Genomic DNA, 22,219 nt, shown 5'->3' on the forward strand with positions numbered 1-22,219 from the left:
CAGCTAGTCAGTGTCAAGTGTTTGGTTTAAGGCTGGATTTGAACTGAGGTCCTCTTGACTTCAGGGCCCATGCTGTATCCACTGTGCCACTTAGCTGCCCCCTGAGGCCAGATTTGAACTCGGGTCTTCCTGACTCCAAGGCTGCAGCAAGGAAAATTTCTTCACAAGTAATGTTGTCCAAAAGAGGAACAGGCTAGTCTTCAAGCAGAAGATGAGATCACTTGTCTGGTATTTTATAGTTCATATTTTTTTTCCAACTATGGATTGGACTAAATAGTCTAAGGTTCAACTCTCAAATTCTATGATTCATATCCTTGCTGAGGTGAAGGACTGTGGATGAAGAATATTATGTATTCTCTTAGATTCTGATTAGTTTTTCTGAAGTTTTCTCCCTCTTTCTTTTTAAATCTTTGTTACAGAGGATGTATCACTGGGAAGGGACAAAGAGAGATCTATTTGGAAATAAAGGTAATGAAGAAACGAAAGCTACTTTAAAAAATCCCCAATATATTTTCAAGAGGCAAATTAACTTAGCAAATTAATTTGTTAACTATCTTTTTAGATAGAATGGAAATACTACTATATATTTGTAACCTACGATTTTAAATGAATTAACTATTAGGTGACTATAAAGTATCTTAAAGATATAAAGCACAAAGAACAATAATGGTACATTATTATTGTTGTTGTTACTTCTAAAAATTTAAAAGTTGAACTCTTATAACTATCATGCCCTGTACAATAACTTACTGTGCCAGTCAATATGTGAGATAGAACTTAATCAGCTCTTTAAAACTATAGTGCTTCCTTGTACTAATGAGCAGAAGGTACTATGGCAAGGGCTAATTTCCACAGGAAAATCCCAGCAAAACAAAATTTAAACTTTGATGTAAAGTTACTAGTCCACAGAATGGATGGGAAAATAAAATTTGTCTTTAGTAATAATAATAATGATAAGAGCTAGCATTTATATAGAGCTTACTACGTGCCAGGCATTATGCAAAAACGAGATGTTGAACAAGCTAGTATTTGGAGCCGCTTCTTCTTCCTTTCTCTATTCCATTCTCCTTTTCTATTCCCCTCCTCCAACTATTAAGAGAAGGGCAAATATTTGTTATATTCTTTGGAAATGAAACGTATTTAGAAGCCAGAGTGGTAAGGTACAAAGATTACTAAATTGGGAGTCACAAAACTTCAGTTTTGGTCCTGGTTCTAGCATGGAGTTCTATGATTTGGAACAAACTATTTCAATATTCCTTATTTGTTCTTTAAAAATGAATTGCATCTGATAAAAAATTTTTTGAAATTTTAACCAAATGCACAGGACTTTTAAAAGCAGTTACATCTCTTCATAATTATTCTTTTGATTAAGCATGTCTCAACAAAATAAAATAAATGCAGTATTCAACTTATAAAAGTCACTACACCATTACCCTGTTAGCCTCCTTAATGCTCTCAAAACTCCCCTAAATTTGTTTACTTTGTTAGAATACTTAAAATTCTACCACATGGAGATTTATTTTCATTAACAGATCTCCTCCACAACACTTGCTCATTAAGGGCAGGAACTGTCGTAGCTTTTTCTACACATCTAAGGCTCACCACCTTAGCAGAGAACTTGGTTCATAGTAAAAATTTAATAAAGGTTTGTTGATTGATTGATTTGTGAGGATTGGCTCGAGCAGATTGTTTTTCTTAATACCTAAATCAGTTGATGGAGTGGAAGTTTTGAGCAGGAGAGGGCAGATTAGGAAGGGGGTAGGACCTTTGTCTCCCTATCCTCTCTGTCAGGAAGGAAGATAGGTAATTTCCAAGCATGGAATATTTGGCACGTAAGGCAGCACAAAGGAAATAATTTCTATGGATTAGAGCACTAAGAAATGGAAAAGAAGTGCAACAAGGAAAGTGAAAGGATACTACACTATTTTGTATATTTAAATTTTTTCCCCCAGGACCAGACACATAACCAAAAAAGATAAAGGAAATTTTCTTCAAATTCCTTCTCCCTTTTACACTAAATGGTCCTTGCTTTCAGCACCTAAAACTTAGGCTATTACTAGTTCAACTAAAAGGATTAACCAGGTATCTGAATCTAAATATCTGTTGTAACATTATTACTATGGGAAAATGTGCTCTAATTCTTCAAAAAGGATTTCTGAAATCTAACCTGTAGGTTGGGGATTGTCTGTACCAATGAAGACTTTATCATAGGCAGGGTACAGAATTTACTAATATAAACACCAAATTAGAAGTTTAGTTATAAAATTGATCCCACAGTGAAATGGCCAATCACTGGGTACAGAAAGCTGTTTAAAATTAGAACCTGAAATCTTACAGTAATTACAACAATAATAACAAGACATATTTTTAGGTCATTTTCTGGAGCACAAACTTCTTTGCTGATATTATTCCTTTTATTTTTATATTTATTTGAAGTAAACAAGAAATTCTGAAATCAAGGAATATGCTGCTTGCCCAAGCAAACATGGACCTACAATTAATGGGAAATACTGAATCTGAGATTTAAAAGAACAGTTAAATTCTTCAAAAAACAAACAAAAAAAATTCCAAACTCTGACAGTATATACAGTCAATAAAAAAAAAGTATCCTTTAAAATTCAGTAATTAAAAGTTTCTATTTCAACTGTGTTGAATTTTGTTCTAGTCAAGATCCATAAAAGAATAGTCTGAATAGTTTATTTCTTTAAAATTACCTTACCAAAAGGGATCTTCAAGTCCTACAAAAATTTGCTGTTACAGCCCCCCTAATATGAAAAACATAACCAAAATGACCAAAGGTGTTATACATACAATAAGAAGCTCAAGATAGATATTCAAAGGGAAATGTTCTAAAAGAGAAAGGTATAGAAATAGTAAGAATTTTATTACAAAAGCTAACCATCTCAATCTTCTGCCAACTTTGAACAACTGGGACTGCATTAAATCCATCTCATGAAATATAAGGTTCAACTCTTAGTAAACATATGCTGATGAATGAAATATATGAAAGCTATTTTGGTGTCCAAACCTCAATACACTATCAAGTAGATGAGTCAATAGCTTCAATTCTTCTCTGGCTTATTTAAATAACAATTATTTAATTTTATACCTGAAAAAATAAAGTAGAACAATGAAATAATTTGTTGAAGGATAAAATTAACCCAGCATCTAACTGTAATTAATGTAATTAGTAGATTTCAAACCCATACCAAATTTAGTGACGTATGTACATATCATTCCAGTTAATGCTTGTTTTAGGTTCAAATTCTTAAAGAGATTCTTATTAACATAAAGTCCAGCTGTATTTTCATGGCATTCGTAATTTATTTAACACCTTAACAAAATATGTAATCATATATATGTAATACAATTATAACATGTAATATATTATATATATATATATCACATATATATAAAATACTTAATACTTTAGATGACAGAATTGTGATAGGGGAAAAAACATTTAAACAGGCTGGAATAGAAGACTGAAGTTAATTTAAAAGTGATGGATTTTGAACTTAAGTTCAAAATTTTTTTTTTTGGTTTAGGCAATGGGGTTAAGTGACTTGCCTAGGGTCACACAGCTAGTGAGTGTTATGTGTCTGAGGCAGGATTTGAATTCAGGTCCTCCTGAATCCAGAGCCGGTACTCTATCCACTGCACCACCTAGCTGCCCCTTAAGTTCAAAATATTAACTGTATAAGTAAAGGATTGGGGATGGAGGGGCACATCCAGAAAAAAGCTCATGTAAAAAGCACTGAGATATTGTAGAGGAGTATAAGCTTAATGGGTATGCAGTAAAAAAAGAGGCAATCAAAAGAATTAAAGTGACATCAGATGGCATTAACAGTAGTATAGCATCCATAATGAAGGTGAAAGTCCCACAGTATTCTACCCTGGTCAGTGAATACCTGGAGTATTATGTCCAGTGCTGGACGCCATATAATAGAGCTATAGTATTAATATCATGGGATTGTTGGGAGGCTCAAATGAGATAATGCACGTAAAGTGCTTTGCAAACCTTAAACTATCATACAAATGTCAGCTATTATTGTAACAGGTCTTTAGCAACAAAAAAGGAACAGAGGAGAGACAAGCTGGAAAACAAAGTTTAGGTGGCAGAAAAACTGGGAACTACAGCTAAAACTAGAGATGTTTAATTTGAAGAAAAGAAGACCTAGAGAGACATAACAATCTTGAAATGTCTCAAAGATTATTATGTGGAATAGGAATTCAACTTGGCACTAGAAGGTAGAATAAGAAACAGCAGAGGAAATTAAAGGCAGACAGATTTTGATTCAACATAAGGAAAACACTCAACATTTGGAGATGTCAAAAGAAATCAGAATGGATTACATGGGCAGGGAGTAGGAATGAGTTCTCTTTCAAAGGAAAGCTATTTTTAACCAGAAACTGAATGATCAGGGATGGTAGACTAGATTTATGATTTATTTGGGTAGGGGTTAAACAAGATGACCCAAAATTTTTTTAAAAATAATTATTTATTTTTATACGCATTTGTTATCAGGCCCTCCCATTGCCTCTTACTGAACAACAACAAAAATAATAATAAAATTCTCATAATAAATCTACATAGTCCAACAAAACAAATTCTCACATTAGCCATGCCCTTAAAATATATGTTATGTCTTTCTCTCTGCATTTTTAGTTCATCCTTCCCTTAACAGGAGGTGAGTGGTATGTTTTAATCTTCAATTTTCTGTACTTGTAGTTTGTCATTGCATTGATTAGAGTTCTAAAGTCTTTCAAAATTGTTTTTCTCTATAATATCTTTCTATAAACTGTTATAGAGATGGCCCAGGATGCAGTAGGGGACCTTGGCCCTTTCAAACTAAGGTCTTTAACAGGTCTCGGTTTTGACTGAGGCAGTGCCCATTCAGTAATTAAGGCTTAATAAAAAAAATAAGGCAAAGAATGGCCTCTTTAACAAAAGATCTGGGAGAGTAAAGCAGAGACTTGCTTGAGCTCTCCCCCAAACCCCTCCAAATAGCTACAAAAAATGGCTCTAAACAAACTCTAAATCAGCAGAACCCACAAAAAGACAGAGTGAAACAATTTCCAGCCCAAGACAACCTGGATGGTTGATTGGAAAGGTCTACTGTGCTGGGCTGGGAGAGGAACGCAGTTTGGCATGGGCACGCAGGCAAAACAGGCCTCAGCAAACCTGGAGCAACCCTCAGAGGACTGAATGACAGGTAGCTATGGTGGTTTCCAGACTTCTCAACCCATGAATGCCAAAGACAACTCAGAAGGTCAGTAGGAAAAGACCATGACTGTGGTGAGAGAGAAACTTGATCCCAGCCCCAGTCCCCGTGTGGCCCTGGAGCAGCAGCTGCTTCCAGAGCTTCCAGCCCACAGAGAGGGGAATTGAGTGGCTGATCAGAGGGGGATTGCAGGGATCTCTTTGCTGGTGCAGGATTCTCTTGCTTTGCCCATGCTTGGATCTGGGTCACAGTTCTGCGTGGCAGTCCTAGGGCGATGAGGAGCGCTGGCATGGTGGAGCTTGTAGTGGTGGTGTATAGAAAATCTTCCTCACAATTCCAAGGCAGAAAAGAGTGCTTGTGGTCACTGTAAGATCACAGCACAGGCCAGGAAAGGAGTAAACACCTTGCCCCTAATAATATCACCTTGAAAGAACTGAAAATTCACAGGTCCCTAGAAGTATCTCTGAAAACAGCTACACAAAACTCTGAAGCTTGGGACAATACATTCTCCACACTGGAAGCAGACCCCTACCTTAACAAAGAGTTTATAACTCAACTAATTGGCTGGGATCATGAGCAAACTTTGGAAAAAAAGTCAGACCACAGAATCTTTCTTTGGCGACAAAGATCAAAACATACAACCAGAAAAAGACAACAAAGCCAAAGCTCCTACATCCAAAGCCTCAAAGAAAAATATGAATTGGTCCCAGGCCAAGAAGAGCTCAGAAAGGATTTTGAGAAGCAAGTAAGAGAAGCTGAGGAAAAACTAGGAAGAGAAATGAGAGTGATGCAAGAAAATCATGAAAAACAAGGCAACAGCTTCCTAAAGGAGATCCAAAAAAATACTGAAGAAAATAATACCTTAAAAATAGCCTAACCCAAATGGCAAAAGAGGTCCAAAAAGCCAATGAGGAGAAGAATGCCTTCAAAAGCAAAATTGACCAGATGGAAAGCAAAGTCCAAAAGCTTACTGAAGAAATACTTCTTTAAAAATTAGAATGGAGCAATTAGAAGCTAGTGATTTTATGACAAATCAAGACACTGTAAAACAAAACCAAAAGAATTAAAAAAATAGAAAACAATGTGAAATATCTCATTGGAAAAACAACTGACCTGGAAAACAGATCCAGGAAAGATTACTGGACTATCTGAAAGCCATGATCCAAAAAAAAGCCTAGACATCATCTTTCCAGAAATTATCAAGGAAAACTGCCCTGATAGTTTAGAACTAGAGGGCAAAACAGAAACGGAAAGAATCCACCAATCACCTCCTAAAAGAGATTCCCAAAGGAAAACTCCTAAGAATATTATAGTCAAATTCCAGAGTCTCCAGGTCAAGGAGAAAATATTGCAAGAAGCCAGAAAGAAACAATTCAAGTATTGTGGAAACACAAGCATAATAACACTAGATTTAGCAGCTTCTACATTAAGGGACTGGAGGGCTTGGAATACAATATTCCAGAGGGCAAAGGAGATACGATTACAGCCAAGAATCACCTACCCAGCAAAACTGAGTATAATCCTTCAGGGGAAAAAAATGGACATTCAGTGAAATAGAGGACTTTCAAGCATTCTTGATGGAAAGACCAGAGCTGAATAGAAAATGTGACTTTCAAATATATGACTCAAGAGAAATATGAAGAGGTAAATAGGAAAGAGAAACCATAAGGGACTTATTAAGGTTGAACTGTTTACATTCCTGCATGGAAAGATGATATCTGTAACTCACGAGACCTTTGTCAGCATTAGGGTAGTCGGAGGGAAAAATTCTATGTATGTAGATAGATAGATAGATAGATAGATAGATAGATAGATAGATAGATAGATAGATAGATAGAAGGCACAAGGTGAGTTGAAGATGAACAGGTGATATCTGGACAATAAAATTAAGGGGTAAGAGTGTATTATACTGGGAGAAGGAGAAAGGGAGAGGTAGAATGGGGCAAATTATCTCACATAAAACAGACAAGAAAAGGCTTTTACTGCGGAGAGACCCTCAGGGTTTCTGACAAAAACAGAAACACGTTATTTTTATTCATTCTGAGCCAATCAGGGCCCCAAAAGTGCCCAAGTAGGGCTTTGCCTGGGACCAGTGACTTGGGGTTAAGGCTGGTCTTTAAGAGAAAAAACCAAAACAACAACAACAAAAAAGTTCCAGAGACTAAAATTTACTTTCCCTTTGGGCAGAGCACCAGCTAGGTAAGGATGTGATACCTGATGTGAAGAGGGAAGGTAAAGAGGGAAAGAAGAGAAGGAAGAAAAGGGAGGAAGGAAGGAAGAAATAAAAGAAGAAAAAAGAAAGAAGGAAAGAAAGAAAAAAAAGAAGCCGTATTGCCCAACTGGAAGCTCTCTACTCACAGAGGTTGCTGTTTGTCCTTCATTCTCAAAGCGGACTACGACATCACGGAGGTGATGCCATGACATACAAGTGAATTGGATTTAAGTGTGCAAAGTCACCAGCTTTACTATCTCAGTCAAACTGAGACCTTAGCTTGAAATGGCCAAGGTCCCCCACTGCATCCTGGGCTAGCTCCAGTTGTCCTGATCCATATATGGCCACCACACCCAGATGGATCCAGAGGAGACAGTGAGGCTGGTGACTTTGCACAGTCCTCTCTCACTTAAATGCAATTCACTTGCCTGTCAAGGCATCACCCACCAGATGTCATGGTATTCTTTGAGAATGAAGAAAAAATAGCAAACAATCTAGCTCTGCTCACTTTGTTCTGCATCTGTTCACAGACATCTTAACAGCTTTTTTCTGAAACAGCCCCCTTTGTCATTTCAGATGGCACAATATTTCATTACCTTCTTTTACCCTAATTTGTTTAGGTAATGACAGCCTTTAAATTTTCAATTTTTGACTACTACCAGTAAAAGTTCACAAGCCAAAGGGCAAAGAAGGTAGGCAAAAACCACTGAAACCTATGACGGTTTTAGCAGATATACTGTCCTATCTGATGGGCAGAAAAGAGGAGAAATAATTATAAACTGCTACACATGTCATTAGGCCCAACTGGTACATTATATGCTAGCCAGAGATGAAATGTCAGGTGACCTCAATTCTTTTTTTGGTTGAAGGAGTAATTGTCCAGTACTATATATTGGTTATTTTGTAGGAAGGATGGAGGTGGTTGTTCTTAACCATTCCTAACTCTACTAGATCCATTCATATTATACCAGTTTGTCCCTAGGTTTCCTGTTCTCTATTTATAACGAGAATAGCCTGGTTTTAGAATTCTGATCAAATGATAATGGCAACACAACAGCTATCACTGACTGAAGCTTTGGTTATTTCCAACTAGCTAGCATGAAACTTTGGGGTACTGAACGGACTAAAATTTAGAAGTTCTGTTTTACAACTTGAGCAAATGAACAGTTATTCAATCTATTTCATATCTAGTACTTTATAATCAACATAAAATGAACAAATAATCATTGAGTACCTGCTATATACACTGTGCTTAGCACTGTCATGAAAGTTGCAAAGAAGTATTTAAAAAAAATCTCTGCTTACAAGCGGCTTACATTTGAGTAGGAGAGGTAAAGCACAGATCCACATATTAAAAAGATAACTAATACAAGGTGTTAACAAAGGTTCAACACTAAAATAGGGCCCAAGGCAGGACAATTAATTTGCCACTAACCTCAAATAATATTTTGTACCTCTCTGTTACTATGTTCTGAACTACAGCTATGTATTTATTGTGCATAATATGACATATCATATCATAGAAAGAGCATTGGATTTGGGAGTTAGGAGACTAGTTTGAAGTTTCTGCTGTGATACACAAGAGTACAAATGCGATTAAATACATTAGCTGAGGCTTAGAGTTCTTATGTGTAAACTGGGAATAATATTTGCACTGCATATTCAAGTCAACAAACATTTATTAAACGTCTATTATATATAAGACACGATGTCAGGCTCTGTGGATACAAAGACAAAAATGGAAAAAGTCCTGGCCTCAAGGATCTTGTGTCCTATTGGTATAGAATATATTTTAAATCACATGATAGACTATGGTCACTAGGTGAAACTATCATTTTTCAAGAAGTGGCTGTAACTTCCCAGCCCATTGGTCTCCTTTCATTTCTTCTGGAATGGCCTGAGGCAGAAAAGAAATTAAGAAGCAGACCAGAATACAACTGCTAACTTTGTAGTTGTTGCTGACAGACACACTAACAAAAATAAGTGATGTGGAACAGGATGCAAGTTCCTTGACAGCAGGGACTCTCCAGTTTGAAGGCAGTTTGTAACAAATGATATATGCAAAGGAAGGGCCAAGTCAAAATGGCAGAGTACTAGGAAGCAATGTAGTTGAGATCCTGTTCTCAACTCCTCCAAACAGAGTTAGAAAATATACCAGACCAAATCTTGATGGGGAAATACAGAAAAAGTCAGAGTGAGTCCTTTGTCTGCTCCAGGTCTACATAAGGAGACAGAGAGAGACCTGAAGCCATTAGGGTCTGGAGCAAGCCAGGAGCAAGCCAACCAGGAACACAGCCACTCAGGAGCACTCCAGCACCCAGGGAGAAGCTGTGCACATAAGAAGAGGCCACATAATCACTTCAGAAAACTCCAAGACCTAAACTAGGGTATATACAACTGGGATAGATGTCTATCAGCAGTTTTATTATCCACTATCAAGCTACATAACACAGATCCAGAGCACACTGAGAAGAGAGACATGCATAGGGATCCTTTGGCAGGAAGGCCCTGAGCTGTGTACTGAGAAATGAGAAAGCTCAGAAGCTCTGGATGAGACTCTAGGAGCAGAGCAGGATTTCAGTTCCAGTATCCAGACCAGCCTGCATAGGAATAACCAGGGCAGGAACCCAGATCAAAGGGAACCCTGAAGTTCTATCACTGTGAACCAACAGAACTTTACAGCTGGAGACTGGCTGACAGCATCTATTGTTGTTTTGACAGAAGCCTAGGTTTAAGAGCATGCAGAACTCATACCAGGGGAGGAACAATTAGACTTTGTCCTGGGTCAGATGGCACTGAAAGCTTGCAGTCTCCAGCTAGCTCCTGAGATAATAACAATACTCAATATCTCAAGAAAGCAGCAATGGGACCAGCTTTGACCTTCACTTTAGAAGTGTGGCAGATCCCAGCCCTAACATCAAGTATGAGGTCAGGAAGTAGGCTGGAAGAATGGGCAAATAATAAAATAATACCACCATAATGAGCTATTAGAGTGGCAAGGATGCTCAAGACACAAACACATAAGAAGAAAACAACTCCAAATCATCTATAAGCAATACCTCAGAGAAAAACACAAACTCAACTAGAATTCCTGTAAGAGATGAAGAGTTAAAAAAGAGGTAAAAATATTTTTTAAGTAAATAAAATGAGAGCACTTGAGGAAAAATGGAAAAGAAATAAGAGCTATAAAAGAAATAACTGGCAAAGGAATTACCAGAAAGGCAAAAGAGGTACAAAATCTTGCCCAAGTAACACACTTCCTGAAAATTAGAATGGACTAAATAGAAAGCAATGACTCCATCATAAGACAATAAGAAATATTAAAACAAAATCAAAAGACTGAAAATATAGAAGAAAAAATATGAAGTTATCTCACAACAGAAAACCTGAATTCAGAGAAACACAGCAAAGCATTTTTACAAACTTATAAAACTGGCAAAAGATACTAGAACTTCTCATCTGCATCTTTATCATGAGGCTCTATCTGCTAAAGTTCAGTAGAGAAATTAGTGGATTCACCATTAATTCAAGCAAGAAATACCTACTTTTTGCTTGAACTTGTGAAAGCCAGTGTCTCTTGACTAAAATACTACGTTCAATACTCTACTTAGCTGTAGAAGACCTGGTCTGAAACTAGGGCACAGTTTCCACATACTCATTTAAACCTGATATCCTCATAAGCATATGCAGTAAAGGCTTCTAACATTCCTAAATTACATGGTAGCATTTCTTTTCTTCACACGGTTTACCTTTAACAAAGAGAAGCACTGAAAAGTTGAAAAATTACTCACTATTGGCTACTGAACACTATAACTTGGATTGCTGAGTTCCACGTGAAGTTTTTTTTCCCCTCCTTAAATCTGTCAAAGCACTTTGTCTAGAAATCTCCTTTGCACTTCTGACATTCTCCCTTTTATTACAGTTCAAAGGGTAATAGATTTAGAGTTGTAAGGCACCTTAGATGTTACTGAGTTCAACTCCCTTCATTTTACAGATGAGAAAACTGAAGTCAAGAGAGCTTAAGTGACTTGCTCTGGGTCACACAGCTATTAAAGGTTTGAGATGGCACTCAAACCCAGGTTTTCCTGATTCCATGTCCAGCACTCTTTCCACTATACTATATTGCCTCTCAAAGGAATGCATGAGAATCTTCCCTCTTGTGGAAATGAACCATGATCCCTGCAGTGACACACAGGGATACTTACCACTAGACTAATAAAGAAGGCACCATTATTTGTGTATATGTTTTGTTAACAACCCTTTTATTTTCCTCCCTAGATTTTAAGTTTCTTAAGGTAGGGGTCATGGCTTTAATATTTTCTTGTATACTACAGTACCTGGAACAAGAGTTTGCTTATAGTAAGCCATTTCCAAATTCATGTTTAGTGATTAAATGGAAAATATATAAATACATAAGTTTGTGAAAACAAAAGGCAATATAATTAGGTTTCAAAAATAGTAGTACACATAATAGTTGTATCTCACTAAGAGAAAGGGGTATTTTAGACCCTTGAGCTTGAGCTACAGGTGGTCTTGCTTCTAACCAGGCCCTGTCCATAGTGACAACACTCACTCTTTCTACAGAAAAAGGTTAAGCCAGGATACTTTGAAGGTTTGCACGGCCATAGACTCAAATAATTGTAGATTCACTGCTGGCAAGAACCTTTGAGACCATTCTAATCCAACACCTTTATTTTTTCAGATGAGGAAACTGAGGACCAGAGAGGTGAACTGCCTTTCCTAACCCTTCAATGTCCAATTCAACTCCTACTACTCCATGGAATCTGCCCTAATTTCTCCAACTTTCAATGATATTCCCTTTTGCTGAATCTCTATAGCACTTTTAATTTCTACTACACAGCTGGCATTTAATTCATATTCACCCTTAGCAGCAAATGTGGACCCACTGCCACCAAGAAGCAGACAGACCCAGGATCCCTGGAGCAGTGGCACCCCCAACCTCCATTCTTGCACCCAGCCCAGTCCCCTTAGCTACCACATAGGGACATACCTCCTATGGAGAAGGAGCTGGCCATTCCCCTATTATCAACCAACTGTCACACATAAGTGGGAAGAAGAGCCAACCCAGCTAAAAACAGCATGGCATCCTGGAGGACAGATGGGAGTAACATATCAAACCATTACCACAAATGTGATCACCATCTTCCTTTAGATCATCATGGGGAGAACCAAGGATCCTCAACCCAAGAGCCTTGGGAAAAGCAGTACCACTAGATCTACTTTCAGTCCCCACAGCCATCACTGAGGGGAGAAATCATTACTGAAATGGGACCCACCTTCCTCATTATCACCTGTAACGACTGCTAACTGCTGCCAACATACAGATAGGCCCTGGGAGTGGGAAAACACCCCCCGACCACCATTCCTGCTTCCAGCCTAGACCTCTGGAGAAGCTGTTCCTATGGAGAAGAGGCTAGCCAAGAGGCCAACCATCCCCACAAATCACTGACCAACTAACATACACAGGGCAAGCAATCCAGTCTTGCTGAATAGAAAGGCATCCAGAGAGACAGAGGAAGCAGCATGTCAGGCAATTCAAACAACAGCCACCACCTTATGCTTCACTCCCTGACAACTCTCTTGGGGAGAGCCCAGGACTCTAAAACCAAGAGCTTTGGGAATAGCAGTGCATCTAGCACCAGAGTCTTCAAACATCATCCTAGGAAGCAACCCCAATGGATAGATGCAGCTTGGCAACTGCTCCTGTAGGTGTAGAGACAAAGCTCTTGAAGACCCAGAAAAGAAAGTTCTTGCCATTGAGAACTGTTAATGTACCATCAAATGATTTAACATTGGAAACTGATATAATTTTATCAATGGAAATGACTTTAAAGAAGCAGCATTAACATCTGCTTTGCAGCTATACCCTAAGGACTATGGACTTTTCCATTTGACTTGTAACTGAAACCTTCCATATGTAATGTCTCCCTCATAGAAGGGAAGCTCCTTGAAAGCAGAGACTATCATATTTTTCTATTTGCATATCCAGCACTTAGCATGGTGCTTTGCACACAGTAAGAACGTAATAGATGACTTATTTATTCATTCATTTTCTCACGTTAGGCACTAATTGTTTCTGGTATTTTCAGCTGGTCTCTAATCAGATTTTATATTAGCATCGTCTCTCCTACTAGACTATGAGGGTATATAGCAGGTGTTCAAAATTCTTGAACAACTGATAAACGAACAATATCCTTCAAAACTGAAAACTGAAATCTAAGAAATTCTTTTATATCTTTTTCTTAAGGTATAACTGGACAATCTGAAAAACAACAGCAGACTGAAACAGATATAAAGTGCCAGGACAGAGAGGCACTGGAAATGTCTTCCTCTAGGAACTAAAGCCTTAATTCTTTGCCCATCAAGAATAAAAGGCAGATGTTTTGTAGATTAGTAATAAAATATGTAGGCATTTTCTTCTCCCTATTCCCCGAAAACAGTCTACCAAGCTTCATGAATTTTCAGAAAAAGAACAGTTATTGTAAATCAAAAGGCAAAAGTTACAAAAATTATGCATGTCTTATTGGTTAATTCCGGTACCCCATGAGTAGCTGCAGGGAACTAGGCCTGTAAATCCCTACTATATGCTTCTCAAAGCTGTTTGAGGAAAGTGCTTTGTAAAAATTTTTAAAATGCTAAATGAATACAAGCTATTATTACATCTATCAAATCTTAATCTCTGGGAAAGGTAGTCTACTCTTGCTGAGCTAGTTCCTTAGGTCAGTTCTTGATTTCTAGTTAATGGATTTGTTCCGGCACAGCTATACATGTTTTAGCCCTTCTGGCATATACTTCCAACCTCTAGATAAGGGTAGAGAAGCCTCTACTCTCAGTACAATCTCGCTGCCGCTGTGCCAATCCCTAATCCCAAATCTCTTTGTACTACTTTCTGGTTACAAGGAAGGAAGTGAGATCCCTCTTTACCTTTTCCTTCTTCCCTTGAAAAAGAATACCTTTTCCTCTCTACAAAGAATACCCTTTTCTCTCTACAAAGAGCTGGTAGAGAATTGCCTTCCTCATCTCCCTCTTACCACCATCCTGCCACTTTTTTGAGAAATCAAGTCTCCAGCCTTAGAAAATACCACTAGCTTTTGAACTGTCCTTTTTGACTTAACTAGTTTGAAATAATTCTTTTAGACGCTTGCAATGCCCTTATCAGTGAAGTTGGCACTTGTGTTCCTTTGTCTCTAGAGACAATGTGACCAAATAGCCTATGCTGTCATGTTTGCCCCTGAGCTTGACTCATTTATGTGGCCTCCGGCACTATTCTCCCTCTTAAACTGCCCTCATACTATTCAAATTCAAGGTCCAGTTGTAGCCTTCCCACCAAATTTTTGTTTCCAGTTCTCCCTGGTTGAATGGTGATATTCCTAATATCCTGGGACAAACAAGCAAAAGGAACATCCTTTAGTTCTCCTACTCTCTTCCCCAGCCTTTCAAGTCACAGAGGAATGGCTCAGACTTAACCTTGGATGGTGGAAGTAGGGTAGCTTTTGAGTCTTCTGGTTTTACAATCACACACACACACACACACACACACACACACACACTACACAGTATCAATCCAGGTAGGTTCAGAATACTACAGTTTCTTTCACTGTTCTTTCTTCAATCCCCATCATTAAGGCATACCTTCATTAGTGCCTCTAATGACAGACTACCACTAGAAGCAATATTAAAAGAGATTGTAAAGTTTTTTATTCTCACAGTAGAGCTTAATAAACGGCAAAGTTGCAAAAAAACCCAAAAAGAACAAGATCTTCGTATCTCTCTTTATAATGTCCAATTCTAACTCTCCTATGTGAAGAAAAGTGCTAGCTCTTAGAGAAGAAACTAAATTAAAGGATATTGCCTTTAGATTCTTCCATACTTACATGAACTTCAGAAATCCTTCTGGAAAGAGGGCTTGTTCTGCTCCATCGTTTCCTAAAGGTTACCAAAGAAGCTCTGTAGCTTTCTAAAGTTTGGATAAAAACTGAGAAGTTGAATAAAGATTTCCTCTGACTAGCTGCAGCAGATATTCTCTTTAGCTGGAATCATCAATAGTAGGTGGGAAGTTGAGTTCTTAACTGATGAAGAGAATGATTGGAGCAAGTACACTGAACTTTATTGAATCTACTACAGAACAAAATGAAGGCAACACAATATAAATCAGCAAAAATATGAATCATGTCAAATCAACAAGCACTTTTCAATGAACATGTTAAGGGTGAATAAAAAGATTTGGTTTTGTGGCTGGGAAAGAGAGCTACAACTATGAAAAAAAGATATTGAAAGGACAGGCTATTTAGCAAAGTAGAACTAATTTTTGTAACATAAGTGGTAGCAGATAAAGACAGAGATAGAAGACAAAGATAGCTAGCAACACACGTAGCAACACTACATGTAACTGAAAGACAGACATTAAAATTTTTAACCTCAAAAAAATTACTTTCACTGAACCCACAGATTACTGTAGCTTCTTATGACATCAATCGAAAACGTCAGATTCATAGGTGTGCCCTCTTTGGCTGTTCCTACAGTTTTTCTTTAGGAGGCTCATTAGCCTGTTGGCAACTACCTATGGCAGATGAAGCCAGGAAGGTCCCCAATGCTTTTTCCTTGGTTCTCAGTTCTTTCATTACCCATCAGAAACTTGAGCAATGTTAAATGTCATTTATCTGGACTCATCTATATCCACACAGCATACAAACTTGCTATTTATCACTGAACTTCCCTCCTAAATGTCTTAGTACCACTTCAAATAGAGAGAAGATAAGGCTACTAAATATATTCTCACTTCTACCACACTGGAAAGAGCCACTACATCACAGACCTTTTAAGTAAGCAAGAGACCTTAGAGTCATTATTGACTTCACTATACTTTATTATGCTCAATTAGAACAGCAAAAATTTCAATATACTCCCAATAGAGAATCATTGTCTTTTAATTATAAACTACTGAAGGGCAGATACTAACTAGTTTTGTACAATACTGAGCACAGAGTTAGGAAGATAAATAAATATGTTGGATGATGCTGATAATATAAAAACATTTTTTTAGGTCCAATACCATCTGCATGTTGATGTGTCCTATTCCTTTCTCCCCATATTTATTGAAAGATGATAATGTACTGGAAAAAGCAATGGGTTTAGAGTAAGGAGACCTGGGTTCAAGTGCTGGCTCTGCCATAAATGAGATGTGATTTTTGGCAAGTTACTTAACCTTTCTAAGGTTTAGTCTCCTCAGCTGTAAAATGAGGATATCACTGAGGTTGAGGTCAACACCTAGGCTTGAAGCCTTGTTTGGCTACTACCTGTGTGACAATGAGATCACTTCACTTTGCTGGGTCTCAGTTTTCTCTTCTATAAAATGAAGGGGTTGGACCCCCAAGGACTCTTAACCTGAAATCTGTGAACTCTAAAAAACATTCTGACAGTATTTCAATGTAATTGTGTGTGTATACACATACAAATATACATATATGTGTGTATATATACATACATACACATAGGTTTCACTAGACTGCCAGAAGGGTCTACCACACAAAAATGTAAAGAACCTCTGGGCTAGATCATCTCTATGCTGTCTCTTCCAGAATTTTTATTTCTACTATATACCTCACAGAGTTGCTGTATCAAATGAGAAAAGGTACATAAAATCCTTTCCAAACTTTATATTTAAAGTGATAAATATAAGCTATTGTTATCTGTCCCTTGTGCTGCTAATTTAAGGTTCTTAATGCCAATATGGGCAGCTAAGTGGCTCAGGGGATGGAGTGCTGGGCCTGGAATCAGGAAGCCATCTTCTTGAGTTCAAATTCAACCTCAGACACTTAACTAGCTATGTGAACCTAGGCAAGTGACTTACCACTGTTTGTCTCAGTTTCCTCATATGTAAAATGAGCTGGAGAAGTAAATGACAAATCACTCTAGTATCTTTGCCAAGAAAACCCCAAAAAGAGTAATGAAGAGTCAGACACAATTGAAAAACAACTAAACAACAAAGTACAACAAAATGTCAATATACTAATTAAGGATAAGTTCTTTTAAAACACAACTGATACTAGTAACTGGGAATGGTGGTATCAGGTTTTCAATCTCTTTTATAAGACTACTAAAATTCTGCTGTCAATTTAAACCAAATGACACAATATAGAACCATGTTGAAAATGGCTTAAGAAATCGTCTTCAGGTGTGTATTCTTTGACTAGAATGCAAAAAAGGGTTTGAATTGTTGAATTCCCCTTTTATTAACACTCCAAATGCTACTGATTTGAGGCAAAATAAAATTTCTCCTCTTTCAGAAATACTGAAATCATTAATTTGATAGTTATCATTTTTCTCCCTACCTAGGAACATTATAACTTGAAAACTATGGAGTTACTTTACTATAATGTGTTGCATTTGGAATTCAGTTTGTTCAGAAAATTGTGAGCATTTTTCAGATACTGCATTTTAGCACAACGCTCCTATTTTACAATCTGATTTCTCCAGTAAGACACCATTTTACCCACTCACTCCTCAACCCCATTGCTATTTGACTTTTGTCTCTGTAATGCTATTGAAACTGTTACTAAAGGTCACCAATTATCTCCTTTATTGCCAAATAAAATGGTCTTTTCTCATCTGTCATCCTCCTAGATCTCTCTACAGTACCTGACTCCACTCAACACCTATCCGATCTTTTTCTGTCTCCATGACTGGCTTTTAGTCCAATAATAGTATTGTTCCCAAAGATTCTGTTTTAGAATTTATTTTTTTCTTTTCACTCTCTTCTTCCATAATCTCATTCATTTCCATAGCTTCACCTCCCGAAGCTATCTTTAGCCCCAATCTCTCTTAGCTCCAGGTCCACATTTCCTATCACCTATTGGACCTCTACAATTGAACATTATCATGATATCTCAAACTCCAACACCTATAGACCTGAGCTTACTACTCCTAAAAACCTACTCCTCCTGACTTTCCACTTTCTATTGACAGTACCACTATTGACCTTCACTCAAAACTTCAGGATTATTTTAGGAAGTGAGACAGGAGGAAAAGTCAATTAGTAGTTAAATTTCTGTTAATTCCACCTCCATAAACTCTTTTTTTCAATTCAGTTCAAAAAAACATTTATTAAGAAGACTACTATGTTCTAGGTGCTGGGGATAAAGACAAAAATTTTAAAAGTCCTACTTTCTACTGGTAGAAAACAGTATGTATATAAATAAGCAGACTGTGTGTGTATGTGTCCCAAATAAATGTTACACAGGGAGGCAGGGCTCGAATAACAAGGGGAAATCGGGAAAGGACTCTCAAAGAAGGTAGCACTTGAGCTGAGGCTTGAAGGGACGTAGAGTTTCCAAAGGGTGGAAGTAAGGAAGACAGGAACAACCTGATTGGCAAAGGCACAAAGATAGGAGCTGAAATATCACACAGGAACATCAAGTAAGCCAATTTTCCTGGGATGCGGCATGCGTGTGAAGCAACAATGCATAATCAGTCTGCAAAGATAAGCTTTGGGGGTTTAAAGCATTTTAAATGCCAAAAAAGAGGACCGTGCATTTTATCTTAGAGGCAATGGGAAACCAGTAAGTTTTCTAAGCAGGAGTGACATGGTTAGATCTATATTTTAGGAAGAGCAATTTGGCAGCTGAGTGGAGAATGGAAAGGGGAAAGAGGAAGCAGGTAGTCTGTTAGGAGGTTATTGCCAAACGGATGATGACCACCTGAATTAATATGGTTGTGGTGTGAAATCTGGAGAGACAGATGCAAGAAATGTTGTGGAGAAAGAAACTCGACAACATTTGGGAAACAACTGTATATGTGGGGTGAGCGAGACTTAGGAGTTACTCCATTTGCATATGCTGCTTTGCCTAGTTTCCACTCCAAGGAACAAGAAGCCTCTCCCAGGAGAGGCTCCACTTCTAATCTTATCACCCTGTTGCTAACTCAAAGCTTTGATTGACACCACCTCCCTCAGCCTCCTCTCCCTTCTAACAGGAGGGCTAGAAGGTGGAGTACCTCATTCCTCTCAATGATTTTCTTTATAGAGGGCAGAAACTGGACTCCCAACTCACTCCACTTTGCATCTGCTGCTCTGCCTGGTTTCAACTCCAGGGAACAAGATATCCTCTGGTGTCCTGTCCTTTTCCCCCACTTTCCTGCCTCCCTCAGTGTGCTGTCTCCTCCAGTTAGATCGAAAAGTCTTTGAAAGCAGGAACTTTCTTTTTATTCATTGTATTCCCAGCAGTTAGCACAGTGCCTGGCATATAGAAACTTAATAAATGTTTGCCAAATGGACAGAAAAATATGACATCAGAACTGTAGATCTGGGAGATTGGAAGAATGTGATGCTTTAAACAAAAACAGGGAGCTTAGAAATAGGGGTGGATTTAGGAGGAAAGATAATGCCTTTGTTTTGGGTAGTTGAGCTGGTGAAGCCTAAGGGACTATAAGGTGGAGATGTCTGGCAGGCAGAGAAAGATGAGAACTGGATATGAAGACGTGAGAGTCATCTGCATAGAGAAAGCAAATAAAATCACCAATAGTGTGCAGAGAGAGAAGAGGGCCCAGGATGGAGCCCTGGGTGTACATTCATGCATAAAGGGTGGGACATCAGACTAGCAGAAGAACCAGGAGAGAGTATTATCAAAGTCAGGGAAGAGAGAGCAGTTGCCAGTGTCAAACGCTGCAGAGCAGTAAAGAAGGATGAAGACCGAAAAAAGTCTGTTGGATTTGGCAATAAATATGGAAGCCAACAATTTCAGTCCAACGTGGAGTCTGAAAACAGATGGCAGGAGATGAGTAGTGATGAGAAGTGACTTGAGATGGACATGAGAATAAATTAGTGGAATTTGAAAATACATATATTAAGCTCTTACAATATACCAATATTACGCCATACTAAGCTCTGAGGATACAAATATAAAAGCAAAAACAGTTCCTGCCCTCAAAAGAGCTGACATTCTGAGGGGATATTTGATTCTGAAAGTTACCAAGATGCTAAGTGGGACCATAAGGGAGTAGAGTGATATGCCCCTTTCAGAAAAAAAAAAGCAATAATTCATTTGAAATTGGTTCATGATTCCTGAATCCCTTACATGAAATTCGGGGCAGAAGATGGTAAAGACAAGAAGTTAGGGTAAAGGGGAGGCTTTCTATATCCATGGATGCCATGCATTACAACTCTCCCACACTACTGCAATGTTTTCCTAATGTCTTCCAGTTTTTTCCCCCATGACTATTTTTCATACTGTTTATGCATGTGTGGCGGCTCTTTTCAGTTTGAAACTCTTTAAAGCCTCTATGAATTTCTTTCTGGTTCTCTTAGGCTATGTCCTGCGACTCTTTCTTAAAGACCAAGTCTAAGGGTACACAGTCCAAGCGTATGGATCAATCACCTTAAATGTACTGAAGGGAGAAAGGGGATTTGAAGGTCCAGGTGAATACATGTTACCAAAATTCTAACATCTTAAAGGAGACAGGAGGGATTCAGGATGTCTTTATCATACCTAGGATAGGGGTATATCTATATCTAAATATATCTAGGACATTTGTCTACCTACATATTGTTATACTTAGGATAGTTACATATACAAGTGTAACCCCTCAAAAGATTAAAAGCTTCATGAAAGCAAGAAGCCTTTTATTGATCTATGTTATCTACCTAGTATAAGAAACTGAATTATAACATTTTGCCCTAGAAGTTTATTCCTTACTTAAATATTTGCTGGACAATGGAGGGAAGTCCACCATACATACTAAGACCAATGAGTGTGAGCTGATTTGCCATACTGTTACATCTCAAACCCACTTAACAAAAGTTCTTACTGGCTACATTCTTTACTAGGGAATTAAGCTGTGGTGAAAAGAACACATCCAGTGATCCATAGAAGTCAAAAGACCTGGGGTTATCTTGGTTTTGTCATTTACTATTTCCATGACCTTCAATATTGATTCACTCTCTAGGCCTCAACTTCCTCATTTGTAAAATGGTTTAGACATTTATGAAAAATTTCATGATTGTATTTTCAGTGATCTTTCTCTGAAGTGTGTAATGTATTTTAAAATTCACAATTCTATCAAATGAGGCTCTCTCAAAACAGTCCAAATAAGCAATAATTTATTGGCTATGAAAACAAAGGTGTGTAATAAACAGGTAGGCAAAAGTGCTAACCAACAACCAGCCTTGTATAAAAAGCACTGGAACTGGAGTCACTGGGCCTGCCCACAAATTCCTGAAGCAACTGGCTACTTGGTATCTTATAAAACACTGTGGAAGTTATTCACCCTCTTCAGTTTTCTCATCTGTAAGGATTAGATGATGTGAGGTTCCTTCTAGCTCTTAAATCCTCTGATCCTTTTGATATCCATTTTCGAGGGTTTTAACATTTGGGCCAGACCGAACCTTACAGCACTACAAAGGTGTACTTGGGGCTAAAACCTAGGAAATCTTGTCTCCAACCACATAAAGTCATTAAATCTTACACAACTGAAAAAAAACCCCCAGAGATCGGTAAATGCCTCACTTGCATTTTACCTCCAGAAAAACTGAGGCCCGGGGATCCTAATTAACTTGTTCAAGGTCACACAGGCAAGAACCCAGATCACCTGACTTCCAGTATAAGGTGGTATTTTTTCTCCTAATGTAATTTCAACTCATTGGGTTTGGATTCATTTTTCTAAGGTTTTTAAAAGATTTACTCTTGCTTTCGGGCTTTACACAAAGTGTTAATGCGTAACACTTTTTTGTTGGCCCCACTAACCCTATCTAGGGGGTACTCTGGTCCTG

The 22,219-nt window shown here is 37.9% G+C and overlaps 1 protein-coding gene across 1 annotated transcript in view; it reads right to left on the reverse strand.

Annotated features, from left to right (window-relative positions):
- LOC110222883 (uncharacterized) overlaps positions 1-22,219 on the reverse strand; it is a 64,254-nt gene that overhangs the window by 40,479 nt on the left and 1,556 nt on the right. The window lies entirely within an intron of this gene.

The sequence above is a fragment of the Phascolarctos cinereus genome, unplaced genomic scaffold (genome assembly GCF_003287225.1).
Source record: "Phascolarctos cinereus isolate Bilbo 61053 unplaced genomic scaffold, phaCin_HiC Scaffold_5;HRSCAF=322, whole genome shotgun sequence".
In the NCBI taxonomy this organism is placed as follows: Eukaryota; Metazoa; Chordata; class Mammalia; order Diprotodontia; family Phascolarctidae; genus Phascolarctos; species Phascolarctos cinereus.